The sequence below is a fragment of the Hordeum vulgare genome, chromosome 7H, assembly GCF_904849725.1.
Source record: "Hordeum vulgare subsp. vulgare chromosome 7H, MorexV3_pseudomolecules_assembly, whole genome shotgun sequence".
In the NCBI taxonomy this organism is placed as follows: Eukaryota; Viridiplantae; Streptophyta; class Magnoliopsida; order Poales; family Poaceae; genus Hordeum; species Hordeum vulgare.
In genome coordinates, this window is record NC_058524.1 from 260,939,604 (window position 1) to 260,966,334 (window position 26,731).

Sequence of the window (26,731 nt, forward strand, 5' to 3'; positions counted from 1 at the left end):
GCTCCCGATCCTCGGGGCAACACACTTTCGTGCAAGATCCTTCGACGTACTCCTTCGGCAGCCGTCTACTCCATTGTCGACCGTTCACTCCGCTGTTCGTCATCACAAGCGATCTGGTCGCTCACGACTTCAGCGATGGGTGAAGCACGTAGTGGCTCGCCAGGCGTCATCTCCGTCGTCTCCGCAGGTTGCTGCCATCAAGCCTGCTGAACCTCTTTGGAGCCCGATCCACTCGACATCACATCAGTCTGAAGTTCCTTCCGAGTGCGAGAGCTGCCACCCAGCAGCGGAGGTCTTCATGGAGGGTTCTGCGGAGAGCCCACCCGGGTTCGGTCGCAGCGAACACGAGGTCGGCGAACCGTCGACTGGACACGGCCGTCGTCGTCCTCCAACTTCTAGTCGGCATCAGCAACAACTCTTCTCGAGTGGACGACATGACAACATTGAGGTATATCGTACTCCGGTACTAAATGTTGCAGTCGCCGCTAAAATAGAAGATTCTATCCAACCGCCAAACTCACAGGCTGGTAGAGGCTTAGAGCAGATTCACACTTTGCTTCAAGCAGCGCAACAACAAAACTCAGCTGTATCGCAATCGCTCAATAGGTTGCACAATAATTCACCCACAACAAATACGGTTCATTTAGTTTTCAGTCCAGGGTCGCGTCAGCGTCGTAGGGACGGGGGTTACCGAGAGAATCAACACAGAGACGAGGGGCACAATTAGTTCGCTCCCCGTTATCACCGTGATGACCGCCGTCGGTGCATTCTCTTCCGAGGAGTGGTTCGTATGTGTCCCGACACTACGACGACAGGCGCCCGTTCGGTGATGAGCGGAATCCTGGATTTGATGCGAGGAATGTACTCGCCCAGAGGAGGATTGACAGGGGCAGAGCTCACAGAGATGGTTTCGACATAGATCGTCCGAGTGGAAGTGGTACTCCAGTTTCTGGTCCCGAGTGCTTCAGTAGAGCAAACCGTTATGCTGATATTCCTCCAACTTCAGGTTGGCGGCTGGAATTAGCAAGTTCACAGGAGAATCCAAGCCTGAAACATGGCTTGACAACTACCGAGTGGCTGTGCAGATTGGCGGAGGCAATGACAATGTCGCCATGAAGCATTTGCCTCTAATGTTGGATGGTTCGACGAGGGCGTGGCTGAATCAGTTGGCTCCTTCGAGCATCTATTGCTGGGAGGATCTCGCCCGAGTGTTCATCAAAACATTCGAAGGCACGTGTAAGCGTCCAGCCAGTCTGTCCAAGCTGCAGCTTTGCGTGCAGAAGTCAAACGAATCTTTGAGAGATTACATTCAGCGGTGGACCACCCTTCATCACACGGTGGAGAATGTTTCTGAGCACCAGGCAGTCTGTGCCTTCAAAGCTGGCGTCAGAGACAGAGAATTGTACTTGAAGTTCGATCGTACAGGCGACATGTCCATGAGCAAGACGATGGAGATTGCTGCCCGATACGCCAACGACAAAGAGGAAGACCGCATCCGTAGCGGTAAAGGGAAAGCAGTCGACAACGATGCTGGCGGCAATTCCAATCGGAAGCAGAAGCGCAAGGCTGATGGTTCAACTCGAGCAAAAGCAGCCGCCCTGGTGGCACAAGGAAAATTCAAGGGAAAGTCCAAAGGACCCCCAAGAAGTCCAGGGGTCAGATGGACGTTCTGTTGGGGAACGTCGCATGGGAAACAAAAATTTTCCTACGCGCACGAAGACCTATCATGGTGATGTCCATCTACGAGAGGGGATTTCCGATCTACGTACCCTTGTAGATCGCACAGCAGAAGCGTTAAGAAACGCGGTTGATGTAGTGGAACGTCCTCATGTCCCTCGATCTGCCCCGCGAACCGTCCCGCGAACCGTCCCACGATCCGCTCCGATCTAGTGCCAAACGGACGACACCTCCGCGTTCAGCACACGTGCAGCTCGACGATGATCTCGGCCTTCTTGATCCAGCAAGAGAGACGGAGAGGTAGATGAGTTCTCCGACAGCGTGATGGCGCTCCGGAGGTTGGTGGTGATCTAATCTCAGCAGGGCTCCGCCCGAGCTCCGCAGAAACGCAATCTAGAGGAAAAACCGTGGAGGTATGTGGTCGGGCTGCCTTGGCAAAAGTTGTCTCAAATCAGCCCTAAAACCCCACTATATATAGGAGGGAGGGAGGGGAGGAGGCAGCCTCAAAACCTAAAGGTTTGGCCGAAATTGGAGGTGGAGGAGTCCTACTCCAATCCTACTTGGAGTAGGATTCCACATTCCCACTTGGAAACTCTTTCCACCTTGTGTTTTTTCCTTCTCAAACCTTATGGGCCTTAGTGGGAACTTATTCCAGCCCACCAGGGGCTGGTTTATCTCTTCCCATAGCCCATGAGACCCCTTGGGGCGTGACACCCCTCTTGATGGTCCCCGTCACCCCTCCCGGCACTCCCAGTACACTACCGATGAGTCCGAAACTTTTCCAGTAATGCACGAAAACCTTCCGGTAACCAAATGAGGTCATCCTATATATCAATCTTCATTTTTGGACCATTCCGGAAACCCTCGTGACGTCCGTCATATCATCCGGGACTCCGAACAACATTCGGTAACCAACCATATAACTCAAATACGCATAAAACATCGTCGAACCTTAAGTGTGCAGACCCCGCGGGTTCGAGAACTATGTAGACATGACCCGTGGGACTCCTCGGTCAATATCCAATAGCGGGACCTGGATGCCCATATTGGATCCTACATATTCCGAAGATCTTTATCGGTTGAACCTCAGTGCCAAGGATTCATATAATCCTGTATGTCATTCCCTTTGTCCTTCGGTATGTTACTTGCCCGAGATTCGATCGTCGGTATCCGCATACCTATTTCAATCTCGTTTACCGGCAAGTCTCTTTACTCGTTCGGTAATACACGATCCCGCAACTTACACTAAGTCACATTGCTTGCAAGGCTTGTGTGTGATGTTGTATTACCGAGTGAGCCCCGAGATACCTCTCCATCACACGGAGTGACAAATTCCAGTCTTGATCCATACTAACTCAACGGACACCTTCGGAGATACCTGTAGAGCATCTTTATAGCCACCCAGTTACGTTGTGACGTTTGATACACACAAAGTATTCTTCCGGTGTCACTGAGTTATATGATCTCATGGTCATAGGAATAAATACTTGACACGCAGAAAACAGTAGCAACAAAATGACACGATCAACATGCTACGTCTATTAGTTTGGGTCTTAGTCCATCACATGATTCTCCTAATGATGTGATCCCGTTATCAAGTGACAACACTTGCCCATGGTCAGGAAACCTTGACCATCTTTGATCAACGAGCTAGTCAACTAGAGGCTTACTAGGGACAGTGTTTTGTCTATGTATCCACACAAGTATTGTGTTTCCAATCAATACAATTATAGCATGGATAATAAACGATCATCATGAACAAAGAAATATAATAATAACTAATTTATTATTGCCTCTAGGGCATATTTCCAACAGTCTCCCACTTGCACTAGAGTCAATAATCTAGTCCAAATCACCATGTGATTCTAACGAATCCAACACCCATTTAGTTCTGGGGTCTGATCACGTTTTGCTCGTGAGAGAGGTTTTAGTCAGCGGTTCTGAAAACTTTCAGATCCGTGTGTTCTTTACAAATCTTTATGTCATCTTATAGATGCTGCTACTACGTGCTATTCGACAATACTCCAAATATCTACTCTACTATACGAATCCGTTTCACTACTCATAGTTATTCGGATTAGTGTCAAAGCTTGCATCGACGTAACCCTTTACGACGAACTTTTTAACCACCTCCATAATCGAGAAAAAAAAAATCCTTAGTCCATCAGTTACTAAGGATAAATTTTGACCACTGCTAGTGATTCAATCATGGATCACTCTCTGTACCTCTCAACAGACTTTGAGTCAAGGCACACATCAGGTGTGGTACCCAGCATGGCATACTTCTGATTCTACGACCAAGTCATAGAAGACGACCTTCGTCTATTCTCTTTATTCTGCCGGGGTCGGGTGTTGAGTCTTACTCAAATTTACAACTTACAATGCAACCAAGAACTCCTTCTTTGCTGATCTATTTTGAACTCCTTCAAAAACTTGTCAAGGCATGCATCTTGTTGAAACTTCTATCAAGCGCTTTCGATCTATCTCCATAGATCTTTGATGCTCAACGTTGAAGTAGCGCAATCCAGGTATTCCTTTGAAAACTCCTTTCAAACAACCTTGTATGCTTTACAGAAATTCTACATTACTTCTGATCCACAATATGTCAACCACATATACTTATCAGAAATTCTATAGTGCTCCCACTCACTTCTTTGGAAATACAAGTTTCTCATAAACCTTGTACAAACCCAAAATCTTTGATCATCTCATCAAAGTGTATATTCCAACTCCGAGATGCTTGCACCAGTCAATTGAAGGATCGCTGGAGCTTGCATACTTGCTAGTATCTTTAGGATCGACAAAACCTCCTGGTTGTATCACATACAATGTTTGCTCAAGGAAACCGTCGAGGAAACAATGTATTGACATCCTATGTGCAATATTTCATAAATAATGCATCAACTACTAACATAATTCTAACAGACTTTTAGCATCGCTACGAGTGAGAAAGTCTCATCATAGTCAACTGTTTGATCTTGTCGGAAACATCTTTGCGACAAGTCGAGATTTTCTTAATAGTGACTTATCACCATCGTCGTCTGTCTTCCTTTTAAAGATCCATCTTTACTCAATAGTCCTACGACCATCAAGTAGTTCTTCCAAAGTCTACACTTTGTTTTCATACATGGATCCTCTCTCGGATTTCATGGCCTCCAGCCATTTGTCGGAATCCGGGCCCACCATCGCTTCTCCACAGCTCGTAGGTTCATTATTGTTCAACAACATGACTTCCAAGACAGGGTTACCATACCACTCTGTAGTAGTACGCGACCTTGTCGACCTACGAGGTTTGTAGTAACTTGATCCGAAGCTCAATGATCACCATCATGAGCTTCCACTTCAATTGGTGTAGGCGCCACAGGAACAACTTCCTGTGCCTTGCTACACACTAGTCGAAGTGATGGTTCAATAACCTCATCAAGTTCTATCACCCTCCCACTCAATTCTTTCAAGAGAAACCTTTCCTCAAGAAAGAACCCGTTTCTAGAAACAAACACTTTGCTTCCGGATCTGAGATAGGAGATGTACCCAACTGTTTTGGATATCTTATGAAGATGCATTTGTCCGCTTTGGGTTCGAGCTTATCAGACTGAAACTTTTTCACATAAGCATCGCAACTCCAAACTTTCAAGAAACGATAGCTTAGATTTCTCTAAACCTTAGTCTATACTGCGTCATCTCAACGGAAATACGCGGTGCCCTATTTAAAGTGAATGCGGTTGTCTCTAATGCATAACCCATAAACGATAGTGGTAATTCGATAAGAGACATCATAGTATGCACCATATAAAATAGGGCGTGGCTAAGACGTTTAGACACATCATCACACTATGGTGTTCCAGGTGGCATGAACTGCGAAACAATTTCCACATTGTCTTAACTGCGTACCAAAACTCGTAACTCAGATATTCATCTCTATGATCATATCGTAGACTGTTTATCCTCTTGTCACGACGATCTTCACTCTAAAATAGCTTTGAACTTTTCAACATTTCAGACTTGTGATTCATCAAGTAAATACTCCTGTATCTACTCAAGTCGTCAGTGAAGTAAGAACATAATGATATCCACTGCGTGCCTTAGCACTTATTGGACTGCCACACATCAAAAATGCATTACTCCCAACAAGTTACTCTACTTGTTTCATGTGGCATGTTTTGCATGTCTCAAGTGATTCAAAATCAAGTGAGTCCAAACGATCCATCAGCCTGGAGCTTCTTCATGCATTTTACACCAACATGACTCAAGTGGCAGTGCCACAACTAAGTGGTACTATCATTATTACTTTTTATCTTTTGGCACTTGTATTATGAACATGTGTAACACTACGATCGAGATTCAATAAACCATCGAGGGTAATTATTCAAGCAAATAGAATAACTATTATTCTTTTAAATGAATAATCGTATTGCAACAAACACGATCCAATCATGTTCATGCTCAACGCAAACACCAAATAACAATTATTTAGGTTTAACACCAATCCCGATGGTAGAGGGAGTGTGCGACGTTTGATCATATCAACCTTGGAAACACTTCCAACACGTATCGTCACCTCGCCTTTAGCTAGTCTCCGTTTATGCCGTAGCTTTCATTTCGTGTTACTAATCACTTAGCAACCGAACCGGTATCCAATACCCTCGTGCTACTAGGAGTACTAGTAAAGTACACATCAACATCATGTATATCAAATATACTTCTTTCGACTTTTGCCAGTCTTCTTATCTACCAAGTATCTAGAGTTGCTCCGCCTCAGTGACCGTTCCCCTCATAACAGAAGCACTTAGTCCCGGGCTTGGGTTTAATCTGGGGTCTCTTCATTAGTGCAGCAACTGCTTTGCCGTTTCACGAAGTATCCCTTCTAGCCCTTGCATTTCTCGAAACTTAGTGGTTTTACTAACCATCAACTATTGATGCTCCTTCTTGATTTCTACTTTCGCAGTGTCAAACATCGCGAATTGCTCAAGGATCATTGTATCTATCCTTGATATGTTATAGTTCATCACGAAGCTCTCATAGCTTGGTGGCAGTGACTTTGGAGAACCATCACTATCTTATCTGGAAGATCAACTCCCACTTGATTCAAGTGATTGTCGTACTCAGATAATCTGAGTACACGCTCAATGTTTGAGCTTTTATCCTCTACTTCGTGGACAAAGAATCTTGTCGGAGGTCTTACCTCTTAACAAGGGAACAAGCATGAAATCACAATTTCATCTCTTTAGAACATCTCTTATGTTCCGTGACGTTTCAAAACGTCTTCGGCGCCTTGCTTCTAAGCCATTAAGTATTTTGTACTGAACTATCGTGTAGTCATCAGAAACGTGTATGTCGGATGTTCATAACATCTACAGACGACGCTCGAGGTGCAGCACACCGAGTGGTGCATTAAGGACATAAGCCTTCTGCGCAGCAACGAGGACAATCCTCGGCTTTACAGACTCAGTCTGCAAAGTTTGCTACTATCAACTTTCAACTAAATTTTCTCTAGGAACATATAAAAACAGTAGAGCTATAGCGCAAGCTACACGTAATTCGCAAAGACCATTAGACTATGTTCATGACAATTAGTTCAATTAATCATATTACTTAAGAACTCCCACTCAAAAAGTACATCTCTCTAGTCATTTGAGTGGTACATGATCCAAATCCACTATCTCAAATCCGATCATCACGTGAGTCGAGAATAGTTTCAGTGGTAAGCATCTCTATGCTAATCATATCAACTATACGATTCATGCTCGACCTTTCGGTCTCATGTGTTCCGAGGCCATGTCTGAACATGCTAGACTCGTCAAGCTTAACTCGAGTGTTCCGCGTGTGCAACTGTTTTGCACCCGTTGTATGTGAACGTTGAGTCTATCACACCCGATCATCACGTGGTGTCTCGAAACGAAGAACTGTCGCAACGGTGCACAATCAGGGAGAACACAATTTCGTCTTGAAATTTTAGTGAGAGATCACCTCATAATGCTACCTTCGTTCTAAGCAAGATAAGGTGCATAAAGGATTAACATCACATGCAATTCATAAGTGACATGATATGGCCATCATCATGTGCTTCTTGATCTCCATCACCAAAGCACCGACACGATCTTCTTGTCACCGGCGTCACACCATGATCTCCATCATCATGATCTCCATCAACGTGTCGCCATCGGGGTTGTCGTGCTACTCATGCTATTACTACTAAAGCTACGTCCTAGCAATATAGTAAACGCATCTGCAAGCACAAACGTTAGTTTAAAGACAACCCTATGGCTCTTGCCAGTTGCCGTACCATCGACGTGCAAGTCGATATTAACTATTACACCATGATCATCTCATACATCCAATATATCACATCACATCGTTGGCCATATCACATGACAAGCATACCCTGCAAAAACAAGTTAGACGTCCTATAATTGTTGTTGCATGTTTTACGTGGTGACCATGGGTATCTAGTAGGATCGCATCTTACTTACGCAAACACCACAACGGAGATATATGAATTGCTATTTAACCTCATCCAAGGACCTCCTCGGTCAAATTCGATTCAACTAAAGTTGGAGAAACCGACACTCGCCGGTCATCTTTGAGCAACGGAGTTACTCGTAGCGATGAAACCAGTCTCTCGTAAGCGTACGAGTAATGTCGGTCCGAGCCGCTTCGATCCAACAATACCGCGGAATCAAGAGAAGACTAAGGAGGGCAGCAAAACGCACATCACCGCCCACAAAATTTTTTTGTGTTCTACTCGAGAAGACATCTACGCATGAACCTAGCTCATGATGCCACTGTTGGGGAACGTCGCATGGGAAACAAAAATTTTCCTACACGCACGAAGACCTATCATGGTGATGTCCATCTACGAGAGGGGATTTCCGATCTACGTACCCTTGGAGATCGCACAGCAGAAGCATTAAGAAACGCGGTTGATGTAGTGGAACATCCTCATGTCCCTCGATCCGCCACGCGAACCGTCCCGCGAACCGTCCCGCGATCCGTCCCACGATCCGCTCCGATCTAGTGCCGAACGGACGGCACCTCCGCGTTCAGCACACGTGCAGCTCGACGATGATCTCGGCCTTCTTGATCCAGCAAGAGAGACGGAGAGGTAGATGAGTTCTCCGACAGTGTGACGGCGCTCCGGAGGTTGGTGGTGATCTAATCTCAGCAGGGCTCCGCCCGAGCTCCGTAGAAACGCGATCTAGAGGAAAAACCGTGGAGGTATGTGGTCGAGCTGCCTTGGGAAAAGTTGTCTCAAATCAACCCTAAAACCCCACTATATATAGGAGGGAGGGAGGGGAGGAGGCAGCCTCAAAACCTAAAGGTTTGGCCGAAATTGGAGGTGGAGGAGTCCTACTCCAATCCTACTTGGAGTAGGATTCCACCTTCCCACTTGGAAACTCTTTCCACCTTGTGTTTTTTCCTTCTCAAACCTTATGGGCCTTAGTGGGAACTTATTCCAGCCCACTAGGGGCTGGTTCATCCCTTCCCATAGCCCATGAGACCCCTTGGGGCGTGGCACCCCTCTCGATGGTCCTCGTCACCCCTCCCGGCACTCCCAGTACACTACCGATGAGCCCGGAACTTTTCCGGTAATGCACGAAAACCTTCCGGTAACCAAATGAGGTCATCCTATATATCAATCTTCGTTTCCGGACCATTCCGGAAATCCTCGTGACGTCCGTCATCTCATCCGGGACTCCGAACAACATTCGGTAACCAACCATATAACTCAAATACGCATAAAACATCGTCGAACCTTAAGTGTGCAGACCCCGCGGGTTCGAGAACTATGTAGACATGACCCGAGGGACTCCTCGGTCAATATCCAATAGCGGGACCTGGATGCCCATATTGGATCCTACATATTCCGAAGATCTTTATCGGTTGAACCTCAGTGCCAAGGATTCATATAATCCCGTATGTCATTCCCTTTGTCCTTCGGTATGTTACTTGCCCGGGATTCGATCGTCGGTATCCGCATACCTATTTCAATCTCGTTTACCGGCAAGTCTCTTTACTCGTTCCATAATACAAGATCCCGCAACTTACACTAAGTCACATTGCTTGCAAGGCTTGTGTGTGATGTTGTATTACCGAGTGAGCCCCGAGATACCTCTCCGTCACACGGAGTGACAAACTCCAGTCTTGATCCATACTAACTCAACGGACACCTTCGGAGATACCTGTAGAGCATCTTTATAGCCACCTAGTTACGTTGTGACATTTGATACACACAAAGTATTCCTCCGGTGTCAGTGAGTTATATGATCTCATGGTCATAGGAATAAATACTTGACACACAGAAAACAGTAGCAACAAAATGACACGATCAACATGCTACGTCTATTAGTTTGGGTCTTAGTCCATCACATGATTCTCCTAATGATGTGATCCCGTTATCAAGTGACAACACTTGCCCATGGTCAGTGTCATGGGTATAAGCCTGACAGTAGATGTGTAGGGTACGAATGAGATGGGCAGAGTCCTAGCTATGGCGAGGTTGTATGAGTTCAGGCCCCTCTTCGGTGGAGGTAATAGGCCTACGTCTCAGTGCTCTTGGAGCTGGTTACCGAGTGTAATACGGAGTACAATGTTTTTCTAACCCTTTTACCAGTGGGGGAGGGCGGCTTATATAGAGTGCGCTGCCCTCCACAACGGTTCTGATTCAAGGGTGGAGTAGTGGCGATTGAATGCATGCGTTACAGGTAACATATGCTATAGATGCTAGTTAATGCACCCGGAAACGTACGGCAGTTTCCCTCCAGGGAGGTTACGACGCACCGAGTGTATCCAGTCGGTAGGTCTGGTGTCCTCCGAGTCTTAGTCTCTGACTGGATGATCCTGAGCCCGTTACCGACTGGATGATGGGGGCACCTTAATACAGTCGGGCATACTTAAGGTCCTGTCCCTTGCGTGGGGTAGTCCTTGGGTAGGACCTGTAGGACAGGCCTATGACCCTACCCTAGGACTATGACCCCATCATTAGTCCCCGAATGGATTGGGGTTGAAACGTCAGAGCAGTGCTCGATGCTCAGATCAGACTGGACTAGGTTCGGCTTGGGCGTTGCTTGCCTCTATCCATTCTATCTCTCCTGGCCAATGATCCGAGTGAATGTGTTCTGCGAAACGGACTGTCGGGAACCGAGTGCCTTCGCGGCATCTTTTGACACGACCGGTCAACTGACAGCGACGGATTTTCCGGGATCTCAAATTTCGGGTTCCGCACGCTTAGCAGGGGTGACGTCAGCGCGCTTGAGTAGCTCCTGACTCCTCGATCCTCGTGCCTTCAACTCTTCTGCCGATATCGCCGTGGATGGTTGGGCGGATAAGATTTCGGGCCCGCTCGCGAGCGACCCAGTCGGTGCTCTATTTAACTCCGGCCGGCGAGACCCTTCGGTTACGCTCGCCGAATCCTCTGCTCTCGCTTGCTCCGTCTTCCTCGCCACCTCTTGTGCTCATACACCTTTCCCTTCCCATCCTTCTCGAAAGCTCGCCATCGCCGCCATGACCAAGGGCCATACCAGCAAGATGGATGCCAGGAAGAAGAAGGGCAAGGCGGCGGCTGCTCAGCGGCGGCAGCGGCCATTGCCAGCGGGATGGATCCAGGGAGACTTTCTCCCCTCCACCGTGACGGAGGGGGACCTACTGGAGCTGGTAGAGCACGGCCAGCTCGTGCATAAATCTTGGAGGTTGCCGGCGGACGACGAGGTTGAGCCGGCGCCACAGGAGGGAGAGCGTGTCTTGCTCCTCAACCACGTTCACCGAGGTTTCTCTCTGCCCCCACCCTTTCTTCAAGGGTATCATGAATCATTTTGGTGCACAACTCCATCACTTCCCTCCGAATGCCATTGCCCATCTTTCTGCCTTCATTTTTCTGTGCGAATGCTTTATCGGTTGCCCCCCTCATTGGGGTTTATTCAAACATATCTTCTCCGCCCGCTCTCAAACCATCAAACGTCTCAGTCAGTCGGATGACAAGACGCATCTCCTCCAGCTCTGCGGGGATTTAGGGTTTCAGAAAAAGAGTCATAGTAGCTACCCTGCTCTCCAGTTGAACGAGTCGGTTAGGAACTGGCAGTCGACGTGGTTCTACTGCCAGGACGTAGCCTGTCCGAACGCGTCGACTGGGCTGCCTCCATTTAGTCTAGACCGCCCAGCTCCACCCAAGCAACTCGCCCTCTCGAAAGCCGAGAGGAATGACATTCACCCTTTGGTCGAGGCACTCGCGGATGTTGTTAGGAGGGGGGTCACCGGTATTGACCTGTTGGAAGTCTTCATCGGTCGGCGGATCCAACCTCTTCAAGCTCGCCACCATGCTATGTGGCTCTACACCGGGCCCGAGGATTCCACACGGACCGTTGCGGTGGGCATACTCGAGGAGAAGGTGACCTCGATAGTGCTCCAAATCACGGGACCTTGCGAGAACCCTAAAGGAGCTCGCCGAGTGGTGCCTTACAGCACGGACAACCCGCCACCGAATCAGGTGAGAAGCATTAGCCGAATATATCGAACTATTTTGATTTCAGTCGTTCATTTATATCCTTGTGTGATGCTTAATGTTTCCGACTGAATCCCATGTAGGAATGGACCAACTGGTCTTCCCCTGTCTCGAACGGGGATCCGGAAGAGGAGGAGGAAGAAGGTAGCCAGGAGGGGAGCGTGGATAGCATTGAATATGTCTCTGACAGCAGGGAGTTGGAGGAGGAGGACAACGAGGAGGAGGAAGAAGACGAAGAGCGTGACCCTCCGCCTCCGCCGCCAGAGCAGCGGAGTAAGCGTCGGCATGAGCTTGTCGTCCCTTCGGCTCCCCCCGCGTTGTCGAGTGCTCTACCTACCGCTCCATCGGTCCCGAGTGCTCGAGGCACGAAGAGGTCCAGGGACGTCTCCGCTGAGCCTACAGGCCAATCTCCCAGGGCGCCCAAACCGAGTGGGCCCAAACCTCGGAGGGCTCTGCCGCGCATGAGGGTTGCCATCCCCGTCACATCCACGTAAGTGAATCCAACTCTCGGATTTTTATGTTATCCGAGTGAACTCCCGCTTTACAAGTCGAATGGGCTTCACTTGACAGGGTCGCCACTTCTACAACCTCTCCGGCCCGCCAAGGGGATGACCCCATGGACACAGACAACGTCGTCTCGTCCCAGCCGGGTATGTTGTAGGAGAGTCAGGTGTTTTATTCCTGTAGACTGTACTATCCTTTTCTTTTTCTGAATCATCATGCTATTCGGTTTGTCAGGGGCGATTCACCCGGACGAAGACGGGCAAGGGAGAGCTGAGGCGGCCGCGGAGCCTGTCCTTGAGGCTGCTCTTCCTGCTGCTGCCCCTGCCGCCGACGCTCCGCCGACTGAAGTGCCTCCACCAACCAAACCAGTGCCGGTGGGTGGCGAACTGACTAGGGCGAATCTTGGGATGCCTCAGGATCTTCCCACGATTCCCGGTTCGTCGAATGTTGAATTCAGCATTCGGTGTGTCCCAGAGGAGCAGGTGGGAGCGGCCAAGGGAGCCATGATCCAAGCGGAGCTGATGACCGGGGAGGCCAAGAAGGCTTATGACTCTGTTGCGTCTTTGTACCAGCGGAGCTTGGAGCTGCGCGACGACATCCGAGTAAGTAGTCTAGTAAGTACTTACTTTTCTTTTGTAACCCACTGGGTGTTGTCGTAGTCTATTGTTTGCAAATGGGTTCACTCTGAGTGAACCCAGTGGGTGTAGTCCCCGAGACTTCTGTCGAGTGCTTGCACCGACAGTTGTCTTTATATATTTGGTCTTTATTTTTGTCGTGTCCGTAGACAAGATTTATGAATGCAAGTTCTTACTGCAGTCGGAGCACTCTTGCTGTAAGAGTTCCCTAGAGTAAACTGTCCACAGGTGGAGTAGCTTTAGCCTCAGAGGCGTAGGTGAAAATGTGCACCTCAATAGGGCAGACCTGCTTGAGGTGCATGCCAGTGGGGTCACTCTTAGTGAACCCACTGGGTGTAGTCCCCGAGACCGCTGTCGACTGCTTGCGTTGGCAGGGGTCTGAAGAACATAGTTTGTATTGAGAAAGTTGCTGATAACCCTTTGTTTCGTTTTGTAGAAAACGTGTGAGATGGGGAGCGCTTATGAAGCCTTGGGGGCTGAGAAGAACCACTATGCTGGTGAACTAGAAGCCGCAACGCTCGCCATGACTGGCATGAAGAACGCGCTGGAAGTTCGAGAGAAATCCTTGGAGGAAGCGCTGGAGGCAAACAGGGCATTGGTGGCGGAGGTGGAGAGGCTGAAAAAACAGAGGACCGAAGCGTACGATCAAATGACTGCTTGGAACAAACGATGGACAGCTCAGGAGAAGTATGTGAACGACTGGGCTGTCCAGATGATGAGTCGTCTGGCTGGTAAGTCTGATGATTTGTCGAGTGGTTGTATCTTGTGACGAACACTCGGTTTGTAATTTCTATTTGCTCGTTTGTTGTAGATTTTTGTGGTGACGTCGAAGCTGAAGCAGCGGCCGTGGAACGATCCATGAAGGACAATGTACCACTCAGCGAGGACGCCAACCGGAATCTACTCCGTGCTTATATCCGCGTAGGCAAAGTGGGTCCGTTCATCAACCGACTCAGAGAAATCTTCGGCCGCATTGAGAAGGAGCTTTGGCCGGAAGAGGAGTCACGGGAGAAGATGGAGACTCTGTTGGGGCGACTAGGGGAGATTCCGGCCCGAGTGCAATCTTGGAAGAAATCGGCAGCGCGTTGCGGTGCTGATGTGGCGCTGTCCTTGGTCCGAGTCCATTGCAAAGAAGTGCGGGAAGATAAGCTGAAAGCCTTGAAAGTTGCCAACACGAAGAAGCTTCAATTCAAAGACTTCATGGAGACATTCTTGGAGACTGCGACCCGCATTGCTGATGGAATCAACCTGAATACTTTTGTGGAACCCTCCAGTCCTGACGCGGGCCCAGCGGAGTCATGATCGAACTTTATCCTCGGTATGCCGAGTGTTTACCTGTACGATATTCTGGCCACTTCTGTTGGCAGTCATACTTTTGGATCGGTGCGGGTAAGCTTGATCCGCACCGAGTCTGTTATCGTGTCTAGACTGTTGGAGTGACAATGAAAACACTTATTCTTTTGCTTGAATGCTGTTTGGAGTTGAACACTAAATGTGTACTCGTAAAATATTAGGACTTAGGTGATGCGTGATCGCAGCTAAGTCCCCGAGTGTGACGCAAAGTGCACACTCGGAGGTAGTTAATACTTAGGCGACGCAGGGTCGCAGCTAAGTCCCCGAGTGTGACGCAAAGTGCACACTCGGAGGAAGGTAATACTTAGGCGATGCGTGATCGCAGCTAAGTCCCCGAGTGTGTCGCAAAGTGCACACTCGGAGAAAGTTAATACTTAGGCGATGCGTGATCGCAACTAAGTCTCCGAGGGTGACGCAAAATGCACACTCGGAGGAAGTTAATACTTAGGCGATGCAGGGTCGCAGCTAAGTCCCCGAGTGTGACGCAAAGTGCACACTCGAAGGAAGGTAATACTTAGGCGATGCGTGATCGCGTCTAAGTACCGGAGTGCGACGTGAAGTGCATACTCGGAGAAGTTAATACTTAGGCGATTCGGGATCGCATCTAAGTCCCCGAGTGTGACGCAAAGTGCACACTCGGAGGAAGGTAATACTTAGGCGATGCGTGATCGCGGCTAAGTCCCCGAGTGCGACGTGAAGTGCACACTCGGAGAAGTTAATACTTAGGCGATTCGGGATTGCAGCTAAGTCCTCGAGTGCGACGTGAAGTGCACACTCGGAGAAGTTAATACTTAGGCGATTCGGGATCGCAGCTAAGTCCCCTAGTGCGACGTGAAGTGCACACTCGGAGAAGTTAATACTTAGGCGATGCGTGATCGCAGCTAAGTCTCCGAGTGTGACGCAAAGTGCACACTCGGAGGAAGGTGTTACTTAGGCGATTCGGGATCGCAGCTAAGTCCCCGAGTGTGACGTAAAGTGCACACTCGGAGAAGTTAATACTTAGGCGATTCGGGATCGCAGCTAAGTTCCCCGAGTGCAACGTAAAAGTGCACACTCGGAGGAAGTTAATACTTAGGCGATGCAGGATCGCAGCTAAGTCCCCGAGTGTGATGCAAAGTGCACACTCGGAGGAAGATAATACTTAGGCGATGCAGGATCGCAGCTAAGTTTTTTTTTTGTGACCATAGTCTGCAACCACGGAAGAACTCTGAATCTGCAAAATAAACTGAATCTGCTGTATATTATTTCTCCAAAACTTGTTCGTTACACTGCTTCAGTCGGCGATCATGTATAAAAACGCTTGAGGAGGTCTCCGTTCCACGCGCGGGGTTCGTCGGTCTCCTTCTGAATGTTGTAGAGTCTGTATGCTCCGTTGTTCAGCACGTTTGAAATGATGAAAGGACCTTCCTAGGCCGGAGCCAACTTGTGTGGTCTCTGCTGATCCACTCGGAGCACCAAATCGCCAGCCTGGAACGTGCGGCTTCTGACATGTCGTGCATGAAAACGTCGCAAATCTTGCTGATAAATTGTTGAGCGAGTAAGTGCCATTTCGCGCTCCTCCTCTAGAAGATCGACTCCATCTTGCCTTGCTTGTTCTGCTTCGGCTTCGGAGAAGAGTTCGACTCGCGGGGCATTGTGAAGCAGGTCACTCGGAAGGACCGCTTCTGCTCCATAGACGAGGAAGAACGGTGATCGCCCCGTTGATCTGTTCGGAGTGGTGCGGAGACCCCAAAGTACTGAAGGTAACTCGGTTACCCACGCACCAGCAGCATGTCCTACCTCTCGGAAGAGTCGAGGCTTCAAACCTTGAAGGATAAGTCCATTTGCACGCTCAGCTTGTCCATTGGATTGCGGATGTGCTACGGAAGCAAAATCCACTCGGATACCTTGACTCGCGCAGAAACCTTTGAATCTGTCTGAGTCGAAGTTTGTCCCATTGTCCGTGATTATGCTGTGAGGCACTCCGAATCTGGAGATGATGTCTCTGACAAACTTCATGGCTGTGGAGGCGTCGAGTTTCTTGATGGGCTTGGCTTCTATCCACTTTGTAAACTTGTCGACTGCCACCAACAGATGTGTGTAGCCTCCTTGGCCTGTCTTGAATGGTCCGACTATGTCTAATCCCCAAACTGCAAACGGCCACACAAGCGGGATTGTCTTAAGTGCAGATGTTGGCTTGTGGGACTTGTTGGAGTAGAACTGACAGCCTTCGCATCGATCGACCATAGCTTTGGCCATTTCATTAGCCTGCAACCAGAAGAATCCAGGCCTGAACGCCTTGGCGACGATTGCTCTTGAAGAAGCATGATGGCCGCAGGTTCCCGAGTGGATATCCTCTAGGATCAACTGCCCTTCCTCTCGGGAAATGCAACGTTGGAGAACGCCTGAAACACTCTCCTTATACAATTGACCGTCAATGACGGTAAACGCCTTCGACCTGCGGACTATTTGTCGGGCTTGGACTTCGTCTTCTGGAAGCTCTTGCCTTAGGATATATGCCATAATCGGCGCAGTCCACTCGGGGATAATTACCAGAATCTCTGTGACCAGATCAACCATAGCAGGCACATCGACTTCTGTCGGGTCTGTTGCGCTCTTGGGTTGCACTGGCTCTTCCGTGAAGGGATCTTCTTTTACTGAAGGAAGATGGAGGTGCTCGAGGCAGACATCACTCGGGACGGGTCTCCGAGTGGATCCGAGCTTAGCCAATTCGTCCGCCGCTTGGTTCTTCAGCCTTGGAACATGATGAAGTTCTAGACCTTCAAACTTCTTCTCCAGCTTCCTGACTGCATTACAGTAGGTTGTCATAGTGGGGTTCCTTACGTCCCACTCTTTCATAACTTGGTTGACCACCAAGTCTGAATCGCCGTAGACCATCAGGCGACGGACGCCGAGTGAGATGGCCATGCGCAATCCGTAGAGCAGAGCTTCATACTCTGCCTCATTGTTAGAGGAATCAAAGTGTATCTGAAGCACATACTTGAGCTTGTCACCCTTTGGTGATACGATCACAACACCAGCGCCGGATCCATTCAACATCTTAGACCCATTGAAGAACATTGTCCAATGAGCCGAGTAGATGTGGGTCGGTTGCTGTTGTTCTACCCATTCTGCTATAAAGTCAGCCAGGGCTTGAGACTTAATAGCTTTCTTGGCCTCGAACTTGATGTCACAGTACAACATCTCCATCGCCCACTTCGCCACTCGGCCTGACGCGTCTCGATTGTGGAGAATTTCCGACAAAGGAGAATCAGAAACGACAGATACCGAGTGGTCTTGGAAATAATGGGCAACCTTCTTCGCAGTCAAATAGATCCCATAGATAAGCTTTTGATAACGGGGATACCTCTGCTTGGAAGGGGTCAGGACCTGGAGACATAGTACACTGGACGCTGAACTTTGTATGCTTTGCCTTCTTCTTCTCGCTCGACTGTAAGAACATTACTGACGACTTGATTTGTAGCCGCGATATACAGAAAAAGGGGCTCTTTACTGAGCGGAGCAGTAAGAACCGGCTGGGTGGAAAGTAGGACTTTGAGGTCGTCGAACGCGACTTGGGCTTCATCTGTCCACTCGAAGGTATCTGATTTCTTCATGAGTCGGTACAGAGGAAGTGCTTTTTCGCCGAGTCGACTGATGAACCTGCTCAAAGCTGCTAAGCAACCTGTGAGTCGTTGAACATCGTGTATTCTGACCGGCCTCTCCATTCGGACAATGGTCCCGATCTTTTCGGGGTTAACATCGATCCCTCGTTCGGAAACGAAGAAACCGAGTAACTTTCCGCTGGGAACACCGAATGAACACTTGGCAGGATTTAGCTTGATATCGTACCTACGAAGGTTGGCGAATGTTTCTGCCAAGTCAGTTAGCAGGTCGGAACCTTTGCGGGACTTGACTACGATATCATCCATGTATGCCTCCACATTGCGACCGATCTGGTCGAGGAGGCATTTTTGGATCATGCGCATAAAGGTAGCTCCTGCATTCTTCAAACCGAAAGGCATGGTGATGTAGCAGAAGCACCCAAACGGGGTGATGAAAGATGTTTTCAACTCATCGGGACCATACAGACGGATCTGATGATAACCCGAGTAGGCATCAAGAAATGATAAACGCTCGCACCCCGCAGTCGAATCGACAATTTGATCTATGCGGGGGAGCGGAAAATGGTATTTCGGGCAGACCTTATTGAGGTGCTTGAAGTCAATGCACATTCGGAGTGACTTGTCCTTCTTGGGCACCATGACTACATTGGCGAGCCACTCGAAGTGGTGAACCTCGCGAATGAATCTAGCAGCTAGCAGCTTAGCCACCCCTTCTCCGATTGCCTTCCTTTTGTGCGCGGCGGACCGGCGCAGGCGCTCTCGGACGGGCCGAGCAGCGGGATCCACATGCAGTCGGTGCTCAGCCAACTCCCTAGGTACACCCGGCATGTCAGATGGCTTCCATGCGAAGATGTCCCAGTTCTCACGGAAGAATTGGGTGAGCTCGGCTTCCTATTTGGGATCCAGGGTGGTGGAGATGTTCGTCGGGGCGGCAGACTCGTCCGTCGGGTGGATGCTAACCTTCTTAGTCTCCCCTGCCGACTGGAACGCGGACTCAGAAGCTGGCTTCTTCGAGTGCATTAAGTCAGCGGGGTCGACTGTCTTCTTGTACTCTTTGAGCTCGAGTACAACCATCTGATGGTCGGCGATCCTCGACCCCTCCTGCAGACACTCCTCGGCTCGCTGGCGGTTGCCGGTGATGGTGATAACGCCTTCTGGACCGGGCATTTTCAACTTCAAGTACACATAGCACGGTCGTGCCATGAAACTCACATACGCCAGGCAGCCCAGAATTGCATGGTAAGCGCTCTGGAAGTCCACCACCTCGAATATGAGCTTCTCCTTGCGAAAGTTCTTGTCGGAGCCGAAGATGACCTCCAATGCGATCTGACCGAGTGATTTGGCCTTCCGCCCTGGGACGACTCCGTGGAACTGCATATTGCTCTCGCTAAGTCTGGACATCGGAATGCCCATCCCCTTGAGAGTGTCAGCGTACATAATATTCAACCCGCTGCCGCCGTCCATTAGGACTTTGCGCAGTCGGACCCCTTCCACCACCGGGTCGACGACCAGAGCCTGCCTTCCTGGGGTGGGGACATGTGTTGGATGATCCGACTGATCGAAGGTAATCGCAGTCTGAGACCATTTGAGAAACTTAGGGGCAGTCGGAACGGCCATGTTGACTTCTCTGTTTACTAGCTTCAGTCGACTCTTGCTTTCGACGCCAGCGAAGATCATGAGGGTTGCTTGGACTTGGGGGAACGGATCCTCCTTGTCCTCCTCATCCTGTTCAGGATTCTGCTCACTCGGCTGCCCTTCGCTGAAACCCTGGATCAGGAGGAGGCACTGCCGAGTGGTGTGCTTTGCGTATATGGGGTTACCTTCCTCATCCATCTTCATATGGATTGGACAAGGCTGGTCCAGGATGGGATTGTTGAACGGCTTTTTCTTGGGGGTGAACTGCGCTTTCCCTTTGCCCTTGAATTTGGTGCTGGTTACAGCTGCAGCTTCTGCTTGCGGTGTGGGCGGAACCTTCGGTTTCTGTTTCCGAGTGTTACCCCCGTCGGCGTCGCCGACTGTCTTGTGTTTACCGCTCCGGATGCGGTCTTCTTCTTCGCCATTTGCATAGCGAGTTGCTATCTCCATCATCTTGCTCATGGAGATGTCGCCGGTTCGACCAAACTTTAAGTACAGCTCCCTGTACCGCACGCCTGCCTTGAAAGCGCAGACTGCTTGATGCTCGGTGACGTTCTCCACCGTGTGGTAAAGAGTCGTCCATCGCTGGATGAAGTCGCGCAAGGGTTCATTCGGCTTCTGGACACAATGCTGAAGCTCCACAAGACCTGCAGGGCGCTTGCACGTTCCTTCGAAGGTTCTGATGAACACTCGGGCTAGATCTGCCCAACTGTAAATGCTTGAGGGGGCTAACTGGTTCAGCCAAGCTCGGGCCGAGCCGTCCAGCATCAGAGGGAGGTGCTTCATAGCGACATGGTCGTCTCCTCCTCCGATCTGGACCGCCACTCGGTAGTCGTCTAGCCATGTTTCGGGCTTGGACTCTCCCGAGAATTTACCGATTCCCGCAGCCAATCGGAAGTTGGGCGGGATATCAGCCGAGCGAATGGCTCGACTAAAACACTCGGGGCCAGATACGATGGCCCTGCTTCCACTCGGACGGTCCATATCGCGGCCATCGCGGTGGGCTCGACCTCTGTCAACTCCTCGCTGGGCGATTCGGCCCCTTGCGTCGGGTCTTGGGTCGTAGGTGTCGCCGACTGAACGCCGATCATCATGATGCCGGGACCCGTAGGGCCCACCCCGCGGAGGGGTGCGTGAGCGACGGCGATACTGATGAGATCCAGGGCTGTGAACCGATCTATGCGTGTTTGCATGGACGGAACTATTGTGGATCCGATTGTGTGACTGGGAGACTGCAGAATTCTGCTGCTGCGCCGTGCGCAATAGGGCTCGGATTTGTTCGATTCCCCTTCCTGCCTCTGAATCAGTCGGCTGGAGGGAATCGGCAATCTGGGCAGCCGCGGCCAGGTTGAGGAGAGGTGTGCGGAACACCTCCACGTTACTCCACCGAGTGTGTCGACTGGCAGAACGACGAGGCGGACGACGCGCACCGGATGCTTCGGCAACTTCACCTCGGTCGGCTTGACGAGGATCTTCATGGGAGTTGGCCATATGTACTTCTGCTGCAGGCCCACGACCCACGTACTCGGTAGGAAGCTCAGTCGGAACCGAGTCCGAGCACTGGGAGTGTGGGGCGACAACAACAGACTCCAGGACTGCCACCTGAGAGGAGGCGAACTGGCGCGCTCGGGCATGCTGCACCCAACGTTGTAGACGCGGACTGTGAGATCGCCTGCTGCGGCGCGTGACGAAGGTGCAAGCCGGCAACGGAGCCGATTGTTGGAGAAGAAGAACGCTGCGAGCGCCGGCACGAAAGTGCGTGGCCCCGCGACGGGGAAGCGCCTTGACGTCAAGGGGTGCCTCCCGAAGCTACGCCGAATCGTCGACGACGAAGGACAGAGCACCGAAGAGGATCTGGTGAGCCATGATCGAAACTCCACCGGACGACATGACGAAAGGAAGTAGTCGCAAACTCGCCGGAAGTCGCTTGGACGCCTGCCCCACGGTGGGCGCCAACTGTCGTGGGTATAAGCCTGACAGTAGATGTGTAGGGTACGAATGAGATGGGCAGAGTCCTAGCTACGGCGAGGTTGTATGAGTTCAGGCCCCTCTACGGTGGAGGTAATAGCCCTACGTCTCAGTGCTCTTGGAGCTGGTTACCGAGTGTAATATGGAGTACAATGTTTTTCTAACCCTTTTACCAGTGGGGGAGGGCGGCTTATATAGAGTGCGCTGCCCTCCACAACGGTTCTGATTCAAGGGTGGAGTAGTGGCGATTGAATGCATGCGTTACAGGTAACGTATGCTATAAATGCTAGTTAATGCACCCGGAAACGTACGGCAGTTTCCCTCCAGGGAGGTTATGACGCACCGAGTGTATCCAGTCGGTAGGTCTGGTGTCCTCCGAGTCTTAGTCTCCGACTGGATGATCCTGAGCCCATTACCGACTGGATGATGGGGGCACCTTAATACAGTCGGGCATACTTAAGGTCCTGTCCCTTGCGTGGGGTAGTCCTTGGGTAGGACCTGTAGGACAGGCCTATGACCCTACCCTAGGACCATGACCCCATCAGTCAGGAAACCTTGACCATCTTTGATCAACGAGCTAGTCAACAGAGGCTTACTAGGGACGGTGTTTTGTCAATGTATCCACTCAAGTATTGTGTTTCCAATCAATACAATTATAGCATGGATAATAAACGATCATCATGAACAAAGAAATATAATAATAACTAATTTATTATTGCCTCTAGGGCATAGTTCCAACACGCTCTGGATCAGCCGTGTGTACTCCACACAAAGAAAGACGAAGATGGCAATCTGATATTGTCTAAACACACCACTCGTCAGCGCACGCTGTTGATCCAACAGTTTAAAGAGGATCAATCGAGTGGAAAAGATCCCAAAAGGAGAACGATGAAGAAAAAGATGATTTGCCACAGTGTGACAACCCGAGACCGACGGTCCATAAGATTCCCTTTTTATTCCATTCTCGTCGTGTGGTTCGTTTGTCTGTCGCATTCATCATCACATCATGCGCCTCATCTGCATTGTATCAGCATCCCGTTGCCGCCAGTTTTCAAAATTGCATCCGTCTTTAGTTGCCGGTTCTTGCCCTGTTCGTCATTGACCGTGTTGAGCCCGACCACACACGCACGCTCCCGCGATATCGTCACAACTTTTTTTTAAAAGTGTGTATAAAACTTCATTGGGTTGAAACTTGACGTGCGGTCTTATTTTAATATAGGTAGGCCGCCTCCCAATTTTCGTCGCAATCGGAGTTCGTCTCGTATTCGAGCGGTCGACCGTAGCAGCACCGTATTCGGTTATCGTTGGACGTTTCTCGGTGTTTTAAAATACGTTGTCGGGTGCCCGTTTTTCCCTCTCATCTCCAGCTAGCCTACTCTACACAGCCCACCTAGCCATTCCCGCGTCCATGGCCGTCCGATCGCGATCCCGTGGTCGAAAACGGAGCCGGATTCGGATAACCCTAGCCAGTTTTGTATAAATAGACAACCATTCTCTCTCTCCCTCGGTTCCCGTGCAAACCCTAGCCTCGGGCCTCCTCTCCCACCTCCTTCTCTCTCGCCTCTCGTCGCCGCCCCCAGCGCCGCCAGTAATCCTCCGGTCGCCTCCTTCGCCGGAGCACCGCCACTGGCCGGATCCCGTTGACGGCAGCCCTGGGCCGTGTCGGTTGCAGCTAGGCCAGGCGCACTTCGCCACGGCTGGCCCAGCTCCTCCTCCCCACCAAGCCGGCCTCGGCCCCAAGGTGAGCAGCCCCCTCTGCCCGCTATCTCCCGCCCCCGTGCGCGTTTTATTAAATTGCGCTCGCATGTTCCTGTTGAGCCCATTAGGAGATTCGGCCCGCGTAGATTTTTTTATTTTACCGCGAATTATTCTTTTCAGAAAAATGCTATATTTCAAACGCCCGTAGATAATTAACCGTGCGTTGGATCGCGACGTGTTCTATATGTAACTTGTGTAATTTTTCGCGTAGATTCTCATTTTTCAATTTGCATACATGTTTGAAGTAGTTTGACCCGCCGTTTTCCTAGATTGCGTGCTGTCCTAACATGTTAGTTATTCCGTAGATATTTTTTGCGCTTGTCCGGATTGTTCAAACCCCATAGATAAAATGTTCATGTTATTTGTAAGGCTTTACCATGTATTTTAGAGTAGTTGTTTGCATTTTTTGCATGTAGCTTCCGTCGCTAGTTTGCTATGTCGTGTTTAGGACATATTCTTGCATATACATGTAGCGTTAGTTTTATTTTGCAACTCCACATATTATATCTGTTTTCAGGGTATAAAAATTCATAGAATTTAATTGTAAATTTTGTTTGCCTTCCGAGAAAGTTTGCATGCATAATATTTTGCCATGCTGCCCTTTAGTTTATTTTATGTGATTTATTCCGTGCGTGATATGCATGAGTTGTGAACTAGAGATATGCTCTCGGATGTGTAGGCTAGCAACTGGTATTTTTGGTTGCCTTAGAAATCCATGTTTAGGTGTTGTTTGCTTGTTGTCAACATGCTAGAAAAATAGTGGTGACTTGGAGACGCTGAAATATTTCTAAGTGTGAAATCTGTTATATTTTGTTGCTGTCTTGCCATGAGTTTTGCTAGTGATCTATAGCTCTTTTGAGGTTCGTGCAATGGAGTTAGTTGTAGTTCTTAAGATTCTATAGAATTCTGTGAATTTTCATGCCATTCGGTGCCCCGTAGCATATAGTTTTGCTGCTGTCAATATGCCTTTAGATTGAAAACTGCATTGTCAAAAACTGTTATTTTCACTAAGTCTGAAACTGTGAGTGAGATGCCATTTTGTGAGTTATTTTCCTAGTGATCCATGCTTCCATGTTAGATGTTATTAGTAGGATGTTATAGTGCATCTTGACCACTACTGTCTCATGCCGTGTTTGAGCATTTTAGATTTATGTAGCTTGTTGTTTTAGGGTGTGGAAAATGCCATGTTGCTGTTTTTGAGAGATTATGACTATTTCTCGTGTAGCTTGTAGTTGTTGAACCGTTGCTCCGTTTTGATCGTGTCCTATATGAAACTTGCTTAGAACCTCGTGTAGGTTCATATTATCTTGCTGTTTGTATGTTTTGGGATGTTTGTGACTGTCATTGCATACATATTGCATTAATGCCATCATATCTTGCGGTGATCATATCTTTTGAACCGTAGCTCAGTTGAAGATGTTCTTTATGTGTAAATTGATTGGAACGACGCGTAGTATCACGTGAACCTATTTATTTTTCTTTTTAACAAATATTAAAACTTGTTAGTTCAGATGTGGACAGAATTATAAATTAACGTATGAGGTCAGTTCGGAGATGCTATGTTTCGTTTGTGACCTTATTTAAAATGCCTAGATAGGTAGCTTAATTACGCTTCACCTCTTGCCATGTTTAACCAACATTTAATATTTCCCTGTACCTAGTCGGTATAGAACTAAATAAGTCATATGTGGAGTTTCGTCAATATGCAACTCGTTGCATATTGAACTTCACTTAATGTGTATTGTTTGATTGTGTGAATTGCCATGTCATACCGGGCATAAATGGAACCACTCATGTATCATTTGTGTTGTGCATCTCGTGGTGAATATCTATGTGATTCTTGTATCTGGTTTGCTTCGTCTCGATAGAGTTCCGAAGCGTGTCGGATTGTGAGGACCCGTTCGACTACTTCGGTTCGTCTGCTTCACGGAGTCAGTCTTCTTCCAAGCGGGATCTCAGGCAAGATGACCATTTTCCCAGATACCGTTACTATCATTGCCATGCTAGTTGTTTTGTTTCTATCGCTATGTCTCGCTGCCTACCACCTGTTAAATATCAGCCTCTCAACATTGCCATGAAAACCTTCAACCTGTTCACAACCAAGCAAACCACTGATTGGCTATGTTACCGCTTGCTTAACCATGTGTTAGCGTTGCTAGTTGCAGGTGCAGTTGCTTCCATGTGATAACATGGGTTACTTGTTATATCACCATATTAATGCTATTTAAATTAATGCACCTATATACTTGGTAAAAGGTGGAACGCTCGACCTTTCTAGCCTGATGTTTTGTTCCACCTTTGCCGCCTTAGTTTCGGCTACCGGTGTTATGTTCCATAAATGAGTGCTCCTAACATGCTTGGGGTTGTTATGGGGACCCCATAGATTCTCGTTTTGGGATAAAGCTCGTCTGGCAAGGCCCAACATTGGTACTGTATTTGCCCAACATAATAACCTTGTTAATACTGAAAACATAGGGAGTTAGCGCTACCCGAGGAGTATTTCAACATAATACAGGGAGGGCTAGTGCTGATGGTGCTGGTCCAAAACAGAGCACCGTGCGGGGCCAACCCGGGGCAACTCGGGTGATGTCTATCAGGCCGCCGTACGCTTTGCTTATCCGTCATGTCCAGAGAACGAGATACGCGTCTCCTATCGGGATCGTCGACACTCCGGGCGGCCTTACTAGACTTGTTTTACCTTTATCGAGCGTCTTGTGCGAGGGATTCCGAGGATGGTCTGAGCTAACTCGAGGTTGAGGTTTTCCAATAGGAATCCAAGGAGATCACTGGTTTCCCTGATCGAGGTCATTTCCGTCGCAGCGTGTGGTAGTTTGTGATGGACTAGTTGGAGCACCCTTGCAGGGTTAAATCTTTCGGAAAGTCGTGCCCGCGGTTATGTGGCAATGTGGAAACTTTTTTTAACGTCCGGTTCTAGATAAATTGAAGTTAACTTAATTAAAATATGCCAACTGAGTGCGTAACCATTTCTGTCTCTTTCGTGAGCTCCTTCTCCGATCGACGACACGATGGGGTTATGTCTGACGTAAGTAGGTGTTCAGGATAATTCATTTGATCATTAGTAGTTCACGTGTGCTATGCGT